Source organism: Bombus impatiens, unplaced genomic scaffold (genome assembly GCF_000188095.3).
Source record: "Bombus impatiens unplaced genomic scaffold, BIMP_2.2 scf_0013, whole genome shotgun sequence".
Lineage (NCBI taxonomy): Eukaryota > Metazoa > Arthropoda > Insecta > Hymenoptera > Apidae > Bombus > Bombus impatiens.
The window spans coordinates 482,641-495,872 of NT_176432.1; the positions used below are offsets into that span (position 1 = coordinate 482,641).

General features: G+C 31.9%; 2 long non-coding RNA genes across 2 annotated transcripts; both read right to left on the reverse strand.

Annotated features, from left to right (window-relative positions):
* Positions 1-1,217: 1,217 nt before the first annotated feature.
* LOC117152587 lies at positions 1,218-6,276 on the reverse strand. Its single transcript, XR_004462984.1, has 3 exons — positions 4,495-6,276; positions 3,735-3,976; positions 1,218-2,915 (listed from the first exon to the last, which is right to left on the reverse strand). It is a non-coding gene; the product is annotated as an uncharacterized LOC117152587 (long non-coding RNA).
* Positions 6,277-10,472: 4,196 nt separating this feature from the next.
* On the reverse strand, positions 10,473-13,077 carry LOC112214111. Its single transcript, XR_002948038.2, has 3 exons — positions 12,186-13,077; positions 11,819-11,947; positions 10,473-10,797 (listed from the first exon to the last, which is right to left on the reverse strand). It is a non-coding gene; the product is annotated as an uncharacterized LOC112214111 (long non-coding RNA).
* Positions 13,078-13,232: the final 155 nt, after the last annotated feature.

The window sequence follows — 13,232 nt, forward strand, 5'->3', positions numbered from 1 at the left end:
ACGACGCGCTCTCGGTGTCCTTAACGGTCGTGGAAGCCACCTCGTACTGAACAGTCGGTATCTTTCTCGTAGTCAAGGACCGACAGCGGAGGAATGGTTCCGTGATATTGATTCGACCCTCGTGACGTCATACAGACTCACGGGGGTGCGTCCTACCCTCTCGCACTACCTCCATCTCGCTCCCTCTCGGCCTGTTAATTCGCACCCCTCTCTCGTTCGTCCACCTCCACTTCCCTCTCCGTGTCCTCACTCCTCTCTCGAACCCCTGACGGGATCGAAGCCGGGGGCGTGGACTCGGTGAAGAACCGCGAGTCTGCGCCTAAAATACCGCGACAGACATATCAGCTCCCCATGGCTCAGCCGTATCAACGGAAATCTCGCTGAACGGGTCTCTCTCTCTCTCTCGCTCTCTCTCTCGCTCTCTCTCTCGCTCTCTCTCTCTCTCTCGCTCTCTCTCTCGCGCTCTCTCTCTCTCTCTCTACAGTGTATAAGTATCTCGCCATATGATTACGGGCAAGGTAGGCTAGTTCGACTAATTATGCGAGTTAAAAAAAGTCCAGGTAGGTAGAAGCGCGCCGAGCACCATCGATTTGACCTGCCACTTCGTTCGGGTCATTAAAAATAAATAAACCCGATTTGACTAAAAATTGTATGGCTTGGGACATTCTAATTGTTGAATTTTCAGATAGGATATTTCGTTTCGTGGAGAAATGTATTGCAAATGTTTTAAGGTAAGATCGTTTCTGAACGACTGCGCGATTTCTTGAACAGAAATTAACGAAACGTGGAAAATTATACAGATTTCGCGATACGATATTAAGAAACACCGATATACAGAAATTTGTTGCTATGCGTTGAAAATAAAGTTTGCCAAGTGTTTGTTTGCAATGTGAGTTTCGTGTTCTTTCATTCACCCTATTTATTCTTTTATAGACACCGATCGATCGAAAGAACAATCACAGTTCTAGATGTTTACAATACATCTTGAACCACAATTTATGATATCCACGAATAGAGTTAATGAAAGTTCACAACTCAAAATAAAATAAAAACCAAGAATAATTGAATTGTGTATACGTGAATTACTAAAATTGTTACGTGCACAAATTCAATTATTTTATGTGCAAGTAATCACGCAACATTTTGCTATAGCATATAGCTATATATTTTTATTTTTAATTAAATTTTATAGTTGCATTGACTATGATCGTGGGCGACTTGGGGGAATTACATATTTTGTTATATTGAAGTAATTATTTTGTAGCAAATACGTTAAAATATTCGTGAATATTTATTGACACAATTATTCATGACGTAAAAAATGTGGGTAACGTAGGTACCATTGAGCAGCTGTACGGGATAGAGATCTACCGCGATGTGTGCAGGTCTTCCAGGTGAGACTGCGCGTACACGTAGGCGTAAACTGGAGGAAGGTAATGGTCGAGCATCGCATCAATGAAGGAGGAAAGGCGTATGACCTCACAAACGAAACACTATAAAACGCATAAACCTTGCGTTATAGATTGTAATCGTTGTTGTGCATAATAATGAATGAATTGACGTATACTATGTATAGTATTATTCAGCACAATTATATTAAAAAAATGATGGAATTTTACTAAAGAGGATGGTTTCGATAAAATTTATAGAGTTTATGTTTTGCCTCGCTTTTCTTAATGCGATATTTGCTTTTAATATTAAAATCTTTATGATTTATACAGATACCTAGCTGTGTATCACGATTGGAAATAAATGAATACTGAAAAAAATAATGCTCGTATATGAAATGTTCAACAAATTCAATATTTTTCATGATTTCATTTGAGAAAGAAGATAATGCGTACATCTGTACTATATTTAAAATTCTTTTGTATTGTGAGACTTTTATAAAATCTTCTTGAAAGACTACAAACGGAGTAATATAACAAACTCAATCGGGTTATTGCCTAATATAGCGTAATTGTTCTTAAATAGAGTAATTTTATGCTATTTCCCTAGAAGTTACATTTATACATTTTATAATTCGCAATACTTTCTATAACATTCTTTTACGAAGACTATTTACGTGTTCTTCATTGAATAAATAATTTTATTAAAATGTAAAAACATTTTTTGTTTAAGGACTTGATTATCTTAAAACCGTTAAAAAAAATTATTATTAAAACTTAATTACTATCATTACTATAAATCTTTCACAAAACTTTGATGTACTATATGGGGATCAAACATTCGTTCAAAGAATTTTACTCACGAAATTTTCACAGAAATTTTCCATTCGCGAGATTAATTTATCACGGATTTGGACAAGTAATTAAGAAACGTGATTGAACGAATCAATCGCTAATTGTATGGTAAAGCCAGAATCCGTTTATAAATTAAAACGGTATCTAGATAATTGACGAACATAAATCATTTCTCACATTCTAGATTTGTGTTCTGATTCGTATACGACTTTCGCATGACTTGTGTACTCGAGACGAATCATTCGTCGTCTTAAATAAAATGCATTCTTCGTGCAAGTTCATCCAGCAAGACATGGCCAATGCTGACGTCAAAGATGAAAAAGGCTGAATACGGGAAAAGCTATTAATGGTTGAGCAACGAATTGCGTCGCTGCCACGCTTGCTATAGGTCAACAGAAAGCATAGACAAATATAGTTGGTCTGTCTCGACCGGTAGACGACACGCTATAGTACGACAAAAAGCAAATATAGCAATTGGCTGTTCAGGCTAAACAAAGATACTCCCAGAATGAATCGCGAAACCGAATCTTTCTATATCTCTTCTGCTTCTGCATGGTCGATATCACTTGACCCACTCTTTCGGATCTAGAAACTGCACCTTCGCTTTTATATCCCGACTCCAGTACCGAACCACCCTCGATGTTCAAGAACTCGATTTTATCACAGAGCATCCTATAACACAAGACGCACTTAATTACAATAAATATATATAAGGAGAATTAAAGATATTTTTGGAAAATTTATTGCTTGAGCTTTTAATAAGAGGTCGTTGCCTTGTAATAATAGATAAGGAATAATCAAACATTCTGTTTCGTTAGTAATTATAACGTGCTTTGTCAATATATGTATATGTTACTGGCAATGTGTAAAATACAGATATTTTATTTAATGCCTGGGAAATCCATAGAACTCCATAAATGGGAATGAAATTGAAATAAATTGGCATAAATGGGAATGGTGCAAAGTATGAAATGCTTAATATTTCACAATTTCTTAAATTATAAATGTAACAGTCGTTCACTCTTAGTTTCCGAGATATTCGCAAAAGACTGTCAGTACTACTACAGTGAATGTTGTCTATAATTGTGAGACCGTAGCAGCGTATGCGTCAGAGCCAGCTTTACAGTGGCCGAATAAAAGATAACACCTAACCCAAACTTATATAAACTATAAACAAAGAATAAGAATTTGGTTTAGATGAAATAGTATTATTATTATTATTATTATTATTAATGGGCAGTATTATTTTAAAGTATGGAAAACGTGGTAACTATTTAGAAATACTGCTATCTCACCGATTTCGATGATTTTTGAATATGTTGTAGATATTTTGAACTAATACTAACGCATATGCTGTCATGGACGCACAATTTTGACAAAATTCACTACAGTAGTACCGACAGTGTTTCCCAAATATCTCAGAAACTGGAACCAACCTGCGACTGTATGTATAAGAAAAAATTCTTCAAAATGTTGAGTTCAACAACATACCTAAATTTCATCAAGATCAGCGAAGTGTACCCTTACATGCACAATCATCGCCCCTTCTTCAATAAAAGAAGTCCTGTATTTTACTTCGTATTTTACTTCTTTGTACTTTACTCCTTTCATTTTCATATACCTTGTCCTTGCCACATATCTTTTGAACGAAGGCTTTTTCATAACTCTCTTCCCATATTTTGCATAACTATCACTTCTTCTTCCTTATAATGCCGAGGTATTATATACAATGCCTGGGGAAAGTACAAAATATATTAAAATAACACGGTCACATCATCAAGTAATATTATATACCATTTTATATTATTATATTAAATACAATTTTATTATGTTAAGTATATTATATAGTTTAGTAATATATATATAGTTAATATTGTAAACTTTATATAGATTTTTAAAGGTATTTTTGTTTATAAATGAATTTAGGAAGAGATTCGTGGTTTTTGCTGATAACAGCAACACACTTTATCTTGAGAGAGAAGTAGTCTGAAGCAGAAAAAATGTTTGTCGCATGATGATATTTTTATAATTTTTCGAAATAAGTTTTGTCACGTCTTATATACGTTATCGTGTCGTTACATTTTGTACCATGGTTTATTCATATTTTAACCGACAGATACAACAATTTCTTTAATTTATTAAATATGTTCATATTGCCTAACACTCGTTCGCAAGCGTTTGATCATGCGCTCTAATTAAAAAGGATAAAACAACAGACGCTGCTAAGCAAAGGGGATTCGATTAGGGTTACCTCCTCTGTCAAGTATCTCATGAAAAAGTCAAGCAGTCCACATCGTACGAACCGGGGAATTGAAAATTGCCACGTGTCAGGTGAAGCACCAGACGACAATAGGCACGTGCAGTCTGGAATCTCGTAACCGGATACGCTGGAACCGGGTTCCACGGGTATCAAGGGTGGTTCGAATTCGTGGCTCTTCCAGATATAAACTGAACCCGTTGTGTTACACGTGATGTTCTCGTAGATTGCAAATGGGTGTTGGGTTCGAAGTACAGGTCGCAATCCTTCATGCATATAACACGTTGTCGTACATCGTGCGTTGTCTTTGTAAAATTCGTTGCATAAATTACTATATCGCTTACAGGTCAGAAGCAAAGAATATAATAAATATATTTCTGTAAATTATCTTAAAAAGATTCAAACAGCATATTTTAACATAAAATAATTAAAAGTGGGAAGAACTTGTCAGGTCCAAAGATATGATTAAAGAAGTTTCTTAGAAGTCAAATATGTAATATAACTTAAAACAAATAATATTTTAATATTCTGACGAATTATCTTTAAAGTTATGAGAAAGGTGGAAGAATATGTGTTTAGTGCCAAATAAAAGGACAGTCTTATGCTATAGACTGAATTAACAATGTACTAAATTTTAAGATTGCCCTCCTATAAGAAATGGAACATTATTATATTACATAATTATCAAATCACCCTAAAATTTTCAATTTATTTAGAACAATTTATATAGAACTGGATACGCCACGACAAAATCTAATTAGAAGCATGCATAAATCAAACAAAATTGAATAATAAAATACTTTCCATAATAAAATATAAGATAGAAGCACCTTATACATTAATAACAATTATCATTTATCATTATTTACAGACACGGAGATACATATTGCGATATATTCCTGCTCTAATAGAATTTTCGCATTTGTACGTATTTATATTTGTACATTGTGTTCTATGTTACTCGTTATTATCTGATAATGAAACAGGGACTAATGACATACCTTGTTACCATAGGTTGACAGAGATGAATGAAGTAGCCTTACCTCACATGGGAAGTCCTTCCAAAGAGCTCTACAACTCTACTACAGGGCAGAGTTTTTTTGGTGTGACAGTAAGAGACCACAGAAATTCATAGAACAGTGCTTCACTATAAATGGATATTTGTTACCCAAAAATGAGCTGTTTGTAGTTAGTTTGAAATAGACATTTTCAAAAAATATAAATATTTTTTTGCAAAATTTCCATCACTATATTCCAGTATATATATTTACTATATGTATACGTTCGTTACGTTTATATCAGTATTATCATATATAATCTTACATAATAAATAATGTTTTTATTATGTTGTAGTATGATATGATTTGATTGATGATTCGATGATATGATTGAGTATCATGATATACTCTCTAATAGCAGTAAGATATTTATAATTTTAAATCGATAAATAAACCGCATCACTTAATCACAGCAATGAAGAAAAGCGAACGTTATGAGTGTTTAATAAGAGAATCGTTTGTTACAATATAAATTAAATTACAGCTCCTTCAATTAATACAGTTTCTTTCAAGTTTACGATATTTGAGATTATTGAACTTACTGTGCTATTAATATTTTAATTTACTCTGTATATCTTACTTGTGATTTATGTTCATAATTTATGTAAAACCAAGTTCAATTTCTAGACTAAAATAAATAAATACATACAATATTATAATATACATACATGCATATTAACCATTTCTATAGTTTCAAAGCTTTTTCCAACAAGTTAAATTTAAGGAATTCGCTTAATTTGAGGAATTTTCCAAAAAGATACCTTTATGGAAATTTTTTTACAAGAGAATCAAACTAAAAAGATTATGTTTCCAAAATTTAATCTGATTTAGTATCACATATTAATATGATCAGAATATATCAATGTTATATCTATCATTATAGAAGAAAATTTATTTTAAAAAATACAAAAATATTGAAATGATGAAATAAATAATAGTGTTAGTAGTTACTTAATTCATTTACAAAAGATAATAGAACAAAATGGTAGATATACATATATACCACTTATTAAATAGATCTCACAAACTTGTTACATGATTCGATATTTTAATAGCTTAAAGCAAAGTTGAAGCACATTATAAAATATCATCTTACGATAAACAATTTTAATAATAATAAATTTATTTGTCTCACTTAAATAGCACAGTAATGTAAAAGCTTTTAATCTTACCACATCGAAGACTTCATCTGGTGGATGAGGCAAAACGAGCTTCCGATCCTTTACATTCGACACATTGCAAACAGTCCATAGGATAAGACAACGCAACCATTTTTGTCTTTGCCTCTCGTATTTGTCATTTCCGAACATTTTGGAATTTGCTAATTTTATGAGAAATGATGTTGAGAATCACCTGGTTGCAAGAATGATACCAGTGTTAGCGAAAGTAACAATCTGGCAAATGCAACGAAGTGAAAAAATCAATTTTATTTCTGAAGAAGCTCTGAAAGATAAGAGAGATAAGTAAATTTATATTAAATTCATTTGAAAGCAAAAACAAATATAAACTCTATCGATGACGTGAATTACCTACCAAAAAATAATTCATCAATTTTCAAGCTGGACGTCGTTGAAATTTAATTTAAATTAATATCATAATTAATATGATCCATAACAATCTTAGATCGTTATATAAACAAAATGTTTATCATTATCTTATAAAATATTTAAATTAATGCATCCCCAAACGTTGTTGTTAATTACAGAACTATGCATATAATTATAAGACCATAAATCATTAAAAATACTAAAAGAATGAAAAGAGATAGTTATGGGAATTGCTGTACAAAAATGGCAAAGGGACGCGAGAAAAGGAGCACAATCTAAGATATATCTACAATAATTACAAACACGTATAATTTAGCAAGCGTGAGTACTAACGTTCTTATGAAATATTTATCTGCGTAAGGATTCTCCACGTGTAAAATTTAGTAGTACGTATGTTCTTACACAACGCGCTCAAATCCAAGAGATTCCAACTAATCCTTAATTAAAATTATAATTGCCCAACAAATTTTTTCTTTTACACTACAAATTCGTGAGTTTTTAAAATTCGCGTATAATTACTACATGCAATTTTAATCACAATGACAATAGCACATTAAGATGGTTAATGATTAAGAGCCATTATAATTACCAATTCAAACGTATGTATAATATTAAAGTTTTAACGTTTTGCAGAGATTACAAAAATATTTAAATACTGAATTACCTATTATATTGATAAGTCTAAACATTCAAAGGCCCATTTTTAACATTTATTACATGTTTAAGATGGCTACCCATGATGCATACTAATATTTTATTAAGTATTATATGTACACGTTAATTCATACGTAAAATGTGCGTACATACATATATGTGTTTGCAATAAATCTTTTATAACTTCTATATACATTTTCAGATCCTCAGAAATTTGGCCAATATAATCGTTACAGCCGTGTTTCATAACATCGCAAATGATATTTCTAAATGTCTTATGTAACGCATATAATATGGAAGTTATATGATATAAAAGTTATATTATAATAGAAGAGTTTTCTAGGACAAGTATTGAAATATGTACTTCGTGGATCGATATATTTCTACATATTAAATCCGATTAATTGCGATGTCGATCAATCACAACCTCGACACGAATACACATCTCGACGCACGATTTCAAACGTCCGGCGACCAGTAGCTTCTGAAAAAATGTGCGATTAACGATCGACATGATTTTTCTAAAGTATAATATTTCTGCGAGGCAGAGGGTGCCTACGTTTGCTACGTTCAACAAGGGAAGAATAAGATGTTCTCCAAGTAGGAAGCAGTTGTCGATGAACAAAGTGGGTCACGAGCTGCGACCTCCGCGTCTTTTACACAACCTCGAGGATTCCGCTTCTCCACTTAATTACCTTCACGTCCTCTATGCATGCGACGCGAATTTTAACACATCAAACGCAGCTACCGTGACGAGGAAAAATATTTCAGATAATGGAGGAACCAAGAATTCTTCACGAAAAGGAAGTTGTACGAGATCCTCCGATTAGGAAGGAAAAATGCAATTTTCTATAGGAACGATTTTTAGTATTTTTTAACATCCTTTGCAATCACTATCTCGATATCATTGTACAATCGGTATTTCAAAATTTACTCTTCCCATTATTTAGGAGATTGAACCTTTTAACTTTTAAAAACTACTAACTTTTTAAAAATTCTATCGATTAACTGTATTTTGACGTGTTACTGGAAATCTCAATGAGTGCTTTATCGCGTTTGCAATATTAATTAATTTTCTATTGATAAATAAGAACAAGAAAAAAAGATGGACAATTCCGGTGTTATTATTCCAAATTATTTGTGCAATATTGATAGCTATATTAATCTATCCACTCACGTTTATATATTCGCAAAACTAATAACGGTGCAGTGCAGTCATATAGAAGGCTACTTGAACTATACCAGATGATACAGGAGCAGGAATATGTTTCCATAGCCCAGTGAAAGAAGATTGGACATGATATAAGCGCAACACTACTTTAACTAATTAGTTATTTACTAAAACTAATTAAAACAATTGCAATGGAAGAACGCAACGCTAATTCTTAAAACAAGAATAAAATAAATATCCATATACATATAATGAAAAAGCTATTTCACATATCGTGTTACTACAAACTGCGATATTACAAAATCAATGAAACATTTAACATCTCTAAATCCAACTTTAAATAAAGAAATTTTAATGGACACAAGAGAAACTCCAATATGAATTACTCTCTCAGAAATTCTGACTATTCATAATCAAAATTGCTACGGACAATGGCATTATGGCGATGGCATAATTCGTAACATTAAAATAAACACGATTATCATCTTTCCGCAAGTCTAATTCAAACCGTAATCAGTCCCTCGCGACGCTAACAAAAAGCCGCGAAACTTTTTCGCAACTCTAATTCAAACCGTAATTAATCTCTTGCAACGCTAATGAAAAAAACCGCGATTTATACGATGGTGGACCGCCGTATACATAGACCGAAAAAATACTACAACTACAAATGCTAAAAGAGAGCGTAGTTGCAAAGTAATAACGAGAATGACTCTCCATGCTTTGGCTGATCCAAAGGGTGGAAAGCCATTAGTAGTTGTGTCTCTCCTATGGTAATTTTTCCAGGTCTCTTCGGCTCGTAACGTCTTCTTTTTCGAATACAATGCCCACTGAAACTTAAATCTAGCTCGAGACTTTCTAATCGGGAAACAAGGAACAACTTTTAAAGATAAAATAAAATATAAATCGCGGAAGCTAATTCAAGTGCACATTATAGTGATCGCTGTTCATTTACATGTGCATGTAAATATCGAGTAGTATACGTAATCGTTTGTTTCGAGATCTACTCACGACCACAATCGCGAAATTTGAAAAATTGGTAGGCAAATCAGAGGCGAATGGTATGTTCCACTCGTGACACAAGCTTCGCCGTCAATCTTTTAAATCAAATTTATCGAAATAGATTGGACCACGCGAGAACGCGCCTACCCGATCAGAAACTATGCCAACCTGTCCGGCACTATCTATTTATAATTAACACTCACGCTAGGGGGTATGCTACCTATCCTATCAAGTCCTATATTTAAGAAATAACAAAACAGATATACCAACACGCTCGCTCCAGGCTTCTCACACATAACCCGAACGTAAGAACCTACATTAGAAAGACGTCCCGGAACACCTTCGACACCGGAGTTTAGCACACAACTTTCACACTCTAATTTACGTACTATTTTCCTGAAATCAACTGACGATGTTTAGAGACCATTTCATAAAAATATCATGCATGTTTCAACCTTAATAAAGTATATTTGAATTTAAATTTTAATTAAATATTTATAATCGTATATAATCATGTATATATCATTCAAAAAAATAATTTTACTAGAATAGATCATGATATCTAAATCAATTCTATCTAACTATCATTGTAATTTAATACTAAGATTAATATTACTATTTATAATCTGCTATACATATTTATTAGCATCGTTATTGTCAATTGTAATTGGATTCATATTTGCGAATTTATAAATATTTTTAAATTATAATGAATAGCAAAAGCGATGCAATTCCACAGCCTAACCACACAAACGGTCGTGCACCATACTAACGCAACATCAGTCACTGAAAAATTGTTAAACTCACAAACTAGTCATCATGCCCATTGCTTTTCTCCCATCCGACTAGAACCTAGGCACGTGAGTACCTGGAATTAAACATGGAAGGGATTAAATCTGAAAATCGAAGGCTAAAACTATGATTAGCAATAGTATTTATATCTATTACACTTTGCATCTAACGGGATAATTAATAAAACATTATATGATATTATATAATACATTATATAATTATATAATTAATAAATCACTTCATTCAAATTTTAATAACTCTACTTTACATTTTACTTTACTTTATCCATTTGCAAATAATATTTATATCAAAAACTGTAAATGAAATATTAATAAAAATATTCTTGAGCGATTCCTTCGTCAAAATCCATCTTTGAAACACAAAGAGTCATTCAAAACTCGTTTTGATTCTAGAATCTGCCTGTTGCGAAGTGTCTTCTTGGACATAAAATTTGGTATATTTTAACGGACGGACAAAATTAGAGTTTAATACCTCCATGTTTCATATTTGAAAGTTTACTGAAATTATGCTGTCTATGGAACTCAAATAATAAAGCTGTTTCATTGTAAAATAAAACATAAAATTAAATATAATCATCACTAGCATTACAATAATAATTTCAACCATAATTGAATAAAAATTTGCATAATAAGGCAGTCAAATGGCATCAGGCTTTCCCACTATAAAATATTTAAAAGGCTCATTTCGTTATTTACTTCAATATTGTTGTACATGCTTGTGCGGATTATTTAATCTGTATAAGTAGACATATTGAATATATGTAATTTAATTTTATAAATAATTTTAACATTTTATTATTCATACAAATTCTTCATGTTGTAATATGTAAACATTGTACTCATATATTAATGCATTACCACCAACATTTAAAAACGCGATGTACAAGGAAACCTATCCTGAACTAACAAATAAAATACAGACAAGAAAATGTTACTATTCACAGGTATAATAAATATCCGTGGGCACTATGCTCGTCAAAAATTCTACGTAATATAACCAGTCATCCGTGACAATTCGGACCTTCCATCCTACAACATGATTGATAGACGAGAGGAACAAAAATGCATGCGACTTACGATTATATACGAACAACGTTGTCATCGATAATGTTGCCCAAGAGAAATTCTCATTAAATCATCTTAAGAGAAATTCTCATCAAGTCGGAATTGTCGAATTCAATGAAGGAAATGAAGGTTGGAAGAAACCTATAACAAAGCATAAAGTATTATTACTTGTTGTTAGTATTAGTGTTAATTATTTTGAAAGTTTGTAATGATAAAAGTTTGATTTCTATTAAATAATGAATTTCGTGTTAATATTCAATTGAAGAATAAGAGGTTTACACTTATTGAATTTTCAATTAGATTCTATTCTGTAATTAATAATAATTATTGTAAAATATAAGGAGGAGAATTAAACGAAATAAAATAAAATTTTATTTACATTCTTGACTTTTCAAGCACCACTAGGTCCTTTTCGAGGAGCAAAAAAAAGAGGAAGCAGTCAAATACCTTTAACAAAATGTGAATTATTATAATTTGTTTTGAAAGAAGTAATGATTGTTCGAACAATTTAAGATAATGAAATATAAAACTTTACAGCAAAATTAAAATAAAATATCGCATAATTATTATTACCGTAAAATCGAACGATTATTATCAAACTATATTTCTTTTGTTAATGATATATGAAAGAAAAGAAAAAAAAGGTAAAAAAGATCATCAAGGGAAAAGAAGGAAAGAAAAAAATCGAGGGCAGTGAAAAGAAAAGAATTTCACTCCAATAATGATTTGTACTTCTCGACGTAACTTTGATTGAAAAACAATAAACATCTATTCACATTAGAAAACGACAAATCACTATAAATTGTATTAGATTATGAATGTAAAATGTATGAAATTAAGATTCTCACTATTTTGAAGGAGTGACTTGGTTTTGTATATTAAATTTTCCACATTTATGACGAACTATCGACAGTTGCTTCCTCTTCTCAATATGACACCGCGCGAAATGGTGCAATTTCAAATTTTAATTTCAAAATTTACCAGCAGGGTGCGTTTGATGCAGGAACGTTATCTAGTTCTCTTAGTACCCGGATGTTATTCAGATGATTGAAATTTCGATATTCATCTAAATAGAACTCTACATCGAAATACAATATATCAGTATAAATTGTGTTAATTAATCGTTTTATTACTAGGTCTACCTAGGGTATAGTTAAATTGTTTCTTTCTAAATGACAACGATGAAAATACGAGAATTTTCGTAATCAGCCTCAGGCATTAAAATAAAACGAGAATGCTCATGGATTTCTTCGTCTGCAATATGTTAAAAACTGCAAATATAGAATAATTCAAATTAAGATTCTCACCATTTTGAAGCAATGAGATGGCAATGTGTATTAAATTTTCCACACTTATGACGAACTCTCTGCAATTGCTTTTCCCAACCTTTCAATACGACATCGCGCGGAATGATCTAATTTCAAAA